Raw genomic sequence first — 9,108 nt, forward strand, 5'->3', positions numbered from 1 at the left:
TATCTACACCGGATAACAACTACCCACATCATTATCACATTTATCTGGAAAACAAATTTTTTCCCCTATTTCCTAACTTAACAGTTCATAATTTTTTTCAAAAAGGAACATAATTCGTTTAATATATTCATTAGGCAATTTCTTAACTTATCCAAGATAACTACCATATGGACCTGCTGGTTTAGATTTATTCTAATTGTCAATATATTCCATTACATTACTTTGTTTCTTGCACAGACTGATGAGATAATTCAATTTTTAACCCTTCCCTAGTCAAAGTTTGAAAACTCTTAATATTGCTTTAGGACGTTATAATTTTTACTAGTAGAGAATAATTTATTTTTCTCTTCTCCTCCTTTGTTTCTTCTTCCTCCCACCTCTTTTTGTTAAATGGATTTTAGCTCTAAGGAGTTTTTTTTTTAACTGTGTTGGTCTCTCCTGTAACCCCAGCACCTAGAACAAAGCCTCACATAATGCAGTAAATGCTCAATAAATATTTGTTAAATTATTGGACCATATTTAATGAAGAAATAAAGATTATGTTATTACAACTTATAAAAGAATATTAGATTGGTCAAAATAAATGATCTCAACTTTTAATCCCCCAATCAGGTATCAGTGGTCAGAAAAAAAGTCCAATAACTTCAATTTCCAATCTCCTTACCCAAGGCCAAAACAACAGCAAGTGATTCTCTAGTAAATCAGGGGTTAGCAGCACCAAAGTTGGGCTGATGCAGGAGAGGGGTACTATTCAGGGCAGTATGAGCAGGCAGAAAGCCAAGGTGAAATATTTGGAATCAAACAGCCACCATTTTTTTCACCCCAGCTCTAAATTTATTAATGTGGAATGAACATATCTTTAAGCTCCTCTAAGCCTTAGTTTCCTTCTCCGGAAAAGAAATTGCAGATAATAACAGTGCCACCTCATAGGGTTGCTCTTAACATAAGGAGATAATGTCTGTAAGACATATAGTTTACTGCCTGGCCAAACTGAAAATTAGCCACCAATGATAAAGATATAGCAAGGGGAAAGAAGGGAAAAAAGATATATATTTTTAACTGGTGTCACTGTTTCAGGATTCTACGGCCCTTTTAGTCAACATTTACTGTGTCTCTATCTGATTATAGTACCTGTAGCAGACACTAGAGCACTGGAGGGAGGTAAGCACAGCCCTTGCCCTTGGGATATTTACACACCTCATAAAACAATTCAAGAGTACTTATAAAGTAACTGGAAAATGAGTGCAAATTATACTCTGTATCAGTACATAAGAGGGAGGTAGCAGTTTATATATTTCTCACAGCACAGGAGAAAAAATGAGATCTTTTACATCAGCAGCCTTCACATCTCATTTTTTTTTTTTGAAACAGAGTCTCACTCTGTTGCCCAGGCTGGAGTGCAGTGACACCATCTTGTCTCACTGCAACCTCTGCCTCCTGGGTTCAAGCAATTTGGCTGCCTCAGCCTCCCGAGTAGCTGGGATTACAGGCATGTGCCACCATGCCCAGCTTTTTTGTATTTTCAGTAGAGACGGGGTTTCACCATGTTGCACAGGCTGGTCTCGAGCTCCTGACCTCAAGTGATCCACCCACCTTGGCCTCCCAAAGTGCTGGGATTACAGGCATGAGTCACCGTGCCTGGCCTACATTTCCTCATTTTTAACAACAATAGGGAAGAACTGTTTGACTTAGGCGCTCCCTCTTTGCCCCATAGCACTGTGTGTATACCTAACTTAGACTGGGAACAGAAGAGATGGCAGGGAAGGCTTTTGCCAAACTGAACATCTGTTCAGTGCTGAGACACTAAACGAAGTAAGGACTGGGGACACAGACATAGGTCAAAGGAAATCACTGTCTAATAAGGAAAACATAAGAGATCTGATAAATGCTGTGATAACACAGTATAGAGGGGCTCCAGCTGTATTGAGGAGAAAGATACAACCGGCCTGGGGGTAGTGGAGAGGTGATCAGTTGAATGACCCCCGAGGAGTCTTCAAAGGCAAGTTTGAGTGAGACACATCGGGTAGGGAGAAAACAACAATCCAAGAGGGAAAACAGCATTGGCAAAGGCAAGGAGGAATACAAAAATGGAATGCTGTCCAAACTCCAAGTAGTTGGAGGGTTAGAGCAAAGGTAGTGTGAAGAGGGTGGTGTCTCTATTTTAGCTCTCTCAAAAACAACTGTATTTCAAGTTCCCCATGATACCAGCTGAAAATGTAAAGAAAAATGAGATTTGGATGAAATTTATCATATCATATGACAACCAGTCATCATTATTTCAGCAATTCAATTAACACTTGCTGCACATTTTGTCATGCACAAGATACCATGCTAAAGGAGGTAGAGAGAGAAAACAGTTTGGCCCTTCAGGAACTTGCTAATGGTAGAAGACAAGTAAAGAATTTAACACAAACAAAACATGCCAGAAATACCATCAGAAAAGTATAAGTACACACCAGATCCAACGAAGGTAAATATCTCATCTTGTTGGAGAGATCAGAAAATGATTCATGGAAATAAACTAAGGATTAGCAGGATTTTTATGTGATTTAATATGGCAAGGAGGAAGGAAGTAGAGAAATCACATGGGAAGTTTAGAAAACAACAAGGAGTCTAGTTTGGCTAGAACAAAGTGTACACAGTAGAATGATGGGGGAGATTGCTAGAAAGTTAGGACCATTAGGAGATTCTAAATTCTGCTACATTTTTAGTAGGAAGCAACATGACTGGGGCCATATTTTGGTACAAATAACCAGGCAGTGTACGTTTGGGAGAGACTCAAATGGGGAGAATTTGAATCTCCCCAAATTCAAATTCTCATGTTTGAAACATGAGAAGAAAGAAAGAAATGTGTTAGGAGGCATTTACAGTAATCTAGGCAGGATGAGATTAGGACCTGAACTGAACACTACCTTTCTTCAGGAATGAGAATGCCAGAGGGAAACCATTGGTAGCATGCCACCACCATTCATAACAGCACTCACCTGCCAGGTTTCCACTGCTCCTTCTACTCCTCTGGCTCCACAGTCCATACTGAGGGAGCCAGGAGTGTAGAGCTGTTGGGCAAGTAAACACAGATGGCCAAAGCACAAACCAGGGCCCGCCAATAGGTGTTCTGGGGAAACCAACAAGGTGTCCCAGGAAAACAGTACATGCTCGCAAGCCAACTAAAATATTTTAATTACCAACTCTAAGTAGTAACTATTACCAAAATTTATTCTATATACACTTTAAAAATTAACTCAAGGAACATTTCCCCTATTTGGCAATGTCACAGCACATCAACCTCAAATATATAAAAGCTACATTTACTTTTTTGAAGAAAAGCCAAAATCATCATAAATGAGTCTTTGGTGCCCCCTTGTGAAATGTTCAATGTAATCCTTGAAATACTCTCCATACAGAAATAATGGGTATTTCAATTTTTAAAAACGCTTAAAGCATTTTCTATTTATGATACACTATTTTTTAATGGAAATAATTGAAAATAAAGCCATAATAAATAACTTAGTGCAAACCAGGAACATAACAGATAAATTTTTTTAAAGTTCAGTACATTTTTGTGTCACACATTTATGATAATTTTGCTTTGTGTCGTAAACTAAGCAAAGGTAGTGAAAAAACTTAGCTTTACACAGTGCTAAGTATCAAAATATTTTCTCAAGAGCGATTCAATCCTTAAATTATTGCTAGGAAATCCATAATAAGACTTAAGTCTTTCAATAGCTAGGATAAATGTAAATCTATATTTGTGTCCGTCGAAATGCTAGTATAAAATTATCAGATAGCTCTTAAAGGGTTGTTTCTCTTTACATTATTTGCCACAAGTTTCTGGCAATTTTTTCTAAACTATGGTGTCAGAGGTATAATATCTGCCCTTCCTGAAACTAAGTAGAAGTCAAATAGGACGAATAATCTTACCCATCAGTTAGCAAGACTGTCAAGGCAACAGACCACAGGGAGAAAAGATTGAGAGGTTATTACCCCAAATCAATAAAAGGTAAAACATTTATTGGCTTTCCTCTTAATTCTCATTCTTTTCTTCTATCCTTATTAAGAAGTGAAACAAACCACACAAATAAAGTGCTAAATTTAATCCTTCCTCTTGTTTTGGTACCTCCTTGGGAACCCACAGTACATCCATCAATAAATGTTTGGTAAATTTTTCTTATTGCTTTCCCTCACTAATAATAAAAAACTGGTAAGAATGTAGCAATAACTGGAATGTTGTCATACTTACTCTTGTTTTCATGCCCTGTGCCTTTAAATTATAAAGACTTTGGAACTGGAGCAGTTCTCTCTTTTGAGCTGAGTTCTTGGATAATAGTATGCTCATTTCACTCATTTAAATTTTCAAGTAATGAAGTTGTTTAAGCTACCCATGAGCTAAAGAACTACTTTATTCAAGCAAAATTATTCTCAATTAGAATTGTTTTTTCCCTGGGTAGACCAACTTATTTTTAAAAATGGGAAAAATTTTTTCCATTTATGACACTGTAATTACACGTGTACTGAGTTTATCAATAGCTCTACAAAGAGTTTTGTTTTGTACTAATGGCAGACTGCTTGTTAGAATACTCACCCCAATTTTCTGTGTGATTTTTTTTTTTTTTTTTTTTTGAGACAGAGTCTTGCTCTGTCTCCTAGGCTGGAGTGCAGTGCTGTGATCATGGCTCACTGCAGCCTTGGCCTTCTGGGCTCAAGTGATCCTCCCACCTCAGCTTCCTGAGTAGCTGGGACTACAGGCATGCACCACCATGCCCAGCTAGTATTTTTTAAATTTTTGTAAAGACAGGGTCTCACTATGCTGCCCAGGCTGGTCTCACACTCTTGGGCTCAAGCAATCCTTCTGCCTCAGCCTCCCAAAATGCTGAGATTACAGGTGTAAGCCACCATGCTCGGCCTAAGCCAGACATTTTTTTGCAAGCTGGTTAGAAGATGATTTTATAGTTTCATTTGGCATGATGATGATATCAAGGTTATATGTTCTATCCCCACAAATGCTATTTCATTTTATTCTATTCACATGCAGCCAAATGTGTAGTAACACAAATTGGTGTAAGAGTTTCCAGAGTGAGTTCACAATACATCAAGCCTTTTAACTTTCCATTTATAAAGGAAATAGGCTCAGATGCAATAAGTAACTTGCATAAGGGAACAACTAGTAAGTAGTTCAGGAGACCAACCCAAGCTTTTTTACTTCTAGCCTAAGGTTCCTTCCATTATACCATAAATGGTTCTAAGAAAGATCAGCTAAAAGAATGAGTAGACCAAATATATTCATGACTATATGTTTACATGGAATTTAAGAAATCATTTAGATCCCACTTTTTGTATATTAAAGCATTAATCACTGAAAATCAAACATTAATAAATTATTAGGATAAAATTGTTTAGTTACTATTTTATAGTGGTTTACTTGGATGAAAGTACCAATAGCACCAACTTGTTCAATAACTATTTACCAAGCACCTTTTATTTGGCTGGCTACTACGCTAGGTGCTAGGGATGCAATGGTATTTACATCAAACATAAGATAGTCTAGGACTTCACAGAGCTTACAGGGAAATAAAGTTAACAACTGATTTAAATAAAGTGAACTAAGTGCCATGACAGAGGGTGTACAAGCTGCTATGGAAGTACACAGTTGGGATAACTGGTACAAGTCAGTTATGACAATACACAATAACGATAGTGTCACTTTTTTCTGGGTAGCTGGATCCTCTGTTCTATAAAGTTGTACACAATACTGTATGACTTTCTTCTAGTTAACCTATCTCTTGACCCCATCACAAATATAAAACCCACCAAAAAGAAACGCCTTTTGAATTCCTACTTTGATCCTTTTTCTTCAGAGTTTTATTACAAAATCATTACAATATGGGTATTCAGTCTTTATACTATTTCATTCACATATACTTGATTGTAATATTTAAACCCCAAATAAAATCAGAAATATAAAAAACATCAACTTCCATTGTTTCACAGTACTTATAGTAAAGAGAACCACTTACTGTTAATTTCTAAAATTAAATGTGATAAAATCTTTTTCACCACCAAAGTGAAATAAAAGATTACATTCTAATGGGCTGGTGCATTAGTCCGTTTTCATGCTGCTGATAAAGACATACCCAAGACTGGGAAGAAAAAGAGGTTTAATTGGACTTACAGTTCCACATGGCTGAGGAGGCCTCAGAATCATGGTGGGAGGCAAAAGGCACTTCTTACATAGAGGTGGAACAAAAAATGAGGAAGAAGCAGAAGTGGAAACCCCTGATAAACCCATTAGATCTCCTGAGACTTATTCACTGTCCTGAGAATAGCACAGGAAAGACCTGCTCTCATGACTCAATTACCTTCTCCTGGGTCCCTCCCACAATATGTGGGAATTCAAGTTGAGATTTGGGTGGACATACCACCAAACCATATCATTCTGCCCCTGGTCCCTCCAAATCTCATGTCCTCACATTTCAAAATCAATTACACCTTCCCAAAAGTGCCCCGAAGTCTTAACTCATTTCAACATTAACTCAAAAGTCCAGCCCAAAGTCTCATGTGAGATTAAGGCAAGTCCCTTCTGCCTATGAGCCTGTAATACAAAAGAAAGCTAGTGACTTCCTAGATACAATGGGGGTACAGGTATTGGGGAAATACAGCTGTTCCAAATGGGAAAAGTTATCCAAAACAAAGAGGTTACAGGGCCCATGGAAGTCCGAAAACCAGTAGGGCAGCCAAATTTTAAAGCTCCAAAATGATCTCCTTTGATTCCAGGTCTCACATCCAGGTCACACTGATGCGAAAGGTAGGTTTCCATGGTCTTGGGCAGCTCTGCCCCTGTGGCTTTGCAGGGTATAGCCTCCCTCCTGGCTGCTTTCATGGTCTGGCGTTGAGTGTCTGCAGCTTTTCCAGGCACATGGTGCAAGCTGTCGGTGGATCTACCATTCTGGGGTCTGAAGGATGGTCTTCTCACAACTCTCACAACTCCACTAGGCAGTGCCCCAGTAGGGACTCTGTGTGGGGGCTCCAATCCCACATTTCCCTTCTGCACTGCACTAGCAGAGGTTCTCCATGAGGGCCCCACCCCTGCAGCAAACTTTTGCCTGGGCATCCAGGCATCTCCATACATCTTCTGAAATCTAGGCAGAGGTTCCCAAACCTCAGTTCTTGACTTCTGTGCACTCACAGGCTCAACACCATGTGGAAGCTGCCAAGCCTTGAAGCCACAGCCCAAGCTGTACACTGGCCCCTTTCAGCCATGGCTGGAGTGGCTGGGACACAGGGCACCAAGTCCTTAGGCTGCACACAGTATGGGGACCATGGGCCAGGCCCATGAAACCACTTTTTCCTTGTGGGCCTCTGGGCTTGTGATGGGAGGGGCTGCTGTAAAGGTCTCTGACATGGCCTGGAGACATTTTCCCCATGGTCTTGGGGATTAACATTTGGCTCCTTGCTACTTATGCAAATTTCTGCAGCTGGCTTGAATTTCTCCCCAGAAAATGGGTTTTTCTTTTCTATTGCATAGTCAGGCTGCAAAATTTCCCAACTTTTATGTTCTGCTTCCCTTATAAAACTGAGTTCCTTTAATGACACCCAAGTTACCTATTGAATGCTTTGCTGCTTAGGAATTTCTTCTGCCAGATACCCTAAATCATCTTTCTCAAGTTTAAAGTTCCACAAATCTCTAGGGCAGGGGCAAAATGGCACGAGTCTCTTTGCTAAAACATAACAAGAGTCATCTTTACTCCAGTTTCCCAACCAGTTCCTCATCTCCATCTGAGACCACCTCAGCCTGGACTTTATTGTCCAGACTGCTGTAAGCATTGGGGCAAAGCCATTCAACAAGTCTCTAGGAAGTTCCAAAATTTCCCACATTTTCCTGTCTTCTGGGCCCTCCAAAGTGTCCCAACCTTTGCCTGTTACCCCGTTCCAAAATCGCTTCCACATTTTCGGGTATCTTTCCAGCAACACCCCACTTTACCGGTACCAATTTACTGTATTAGTCTGTTTTCACACTGCTGATAAAGACATACCCGAGACTGGGAAGAAAAAGAGATTTCATTGGACATACAGTTCCACATGGCTGGGGAGGCCCCAGAATCATGGTGGGAGGCAAAAGGTACTTCTTACATGGTGGTGGAAGAGAAAATGAGGAAGAAGCAAAAGTGGAAACCCCTGTTAAACTCATCAGATCTCCTGAGACTTATTCGCCATCCCAAGACTAGCACGAGAAAGACCTGTTACCGTGATTCAATTACCTCCTCCTGAGTCCCTCCCGCAACACGTGGGAATTCTGAGAGATACAATTCAAGCTGAGATTTGGTTGGGGACACTGCCAAACCATATCAGCTGGGTAACCACAAAATGACAAAGGTGATCAAACGAAGAGGTCAGTATGACTGCAATATATAAAAGACAATAACAAAGTGTGTCATGATGGACTAGAAATAGGATTCCAGATTCCTTCATTGTACTACTGACATTTTTCACAGGTTAAGTAAAAGAAATGTTTCTATTTCCTTTTGCATTATTCTGTAATAAAATAATAAAAATTCATAAGATACTAGGAAATGTGAGTATTTAAAATGACCCATTAAATTGAATAAATATTGCTTTTCATTTTTTAAAAATATGTCAAGGAACTGGATCTGTGATTTTTAAGATCTAAAAAGTCACTGAAGGAATATCATTTAGGCCAGGCAGAAATCAAGAGTATAAAATAGCAATACTGTTCATATGACAAATGAAGATATGGTTTGATCTGAGCCACAGAAAGAGAGGGCTTAGGTCAGGTGCAGTGGCTCACACTTGTAATCCCAGCATTTTGGGAGGCCAATGCAGGCAGATCACTTGAGGTCAGGAGTTTGTGACCAGACTGCCCAACATGGTGAAACCCCATCTCTACTAAAAATACAAAAATTAGCCAGGCATGGTGGCAGGCACCTGTAATCCTAGCTACTCAGGAAGCTGAGGCAGGAGAATTGCTTGAACCCAGGAGGCGGAGGTTGCAGTGAGCTGAGATCATATCACCGCACTCCAGCCTGGGTGACACAGTGAGGCTCCATCTCAAAAAAAAAAGAAAGAGAGGGCTTAAATAAATTAAATAATTAA

Source organism: Papio anubis, chromosome 8 (assembly GCF_008728515.1).
Source record: "Papio anubis isolate 15944 chromosome 8, Panubis1.0, whole genome shotgun sequence".
Lineage (NCBI taxonomy): Eukaryota > Metazoa > Chordata > Mammalia > Primates > Cercopithecidae > Papio > Papio anubis.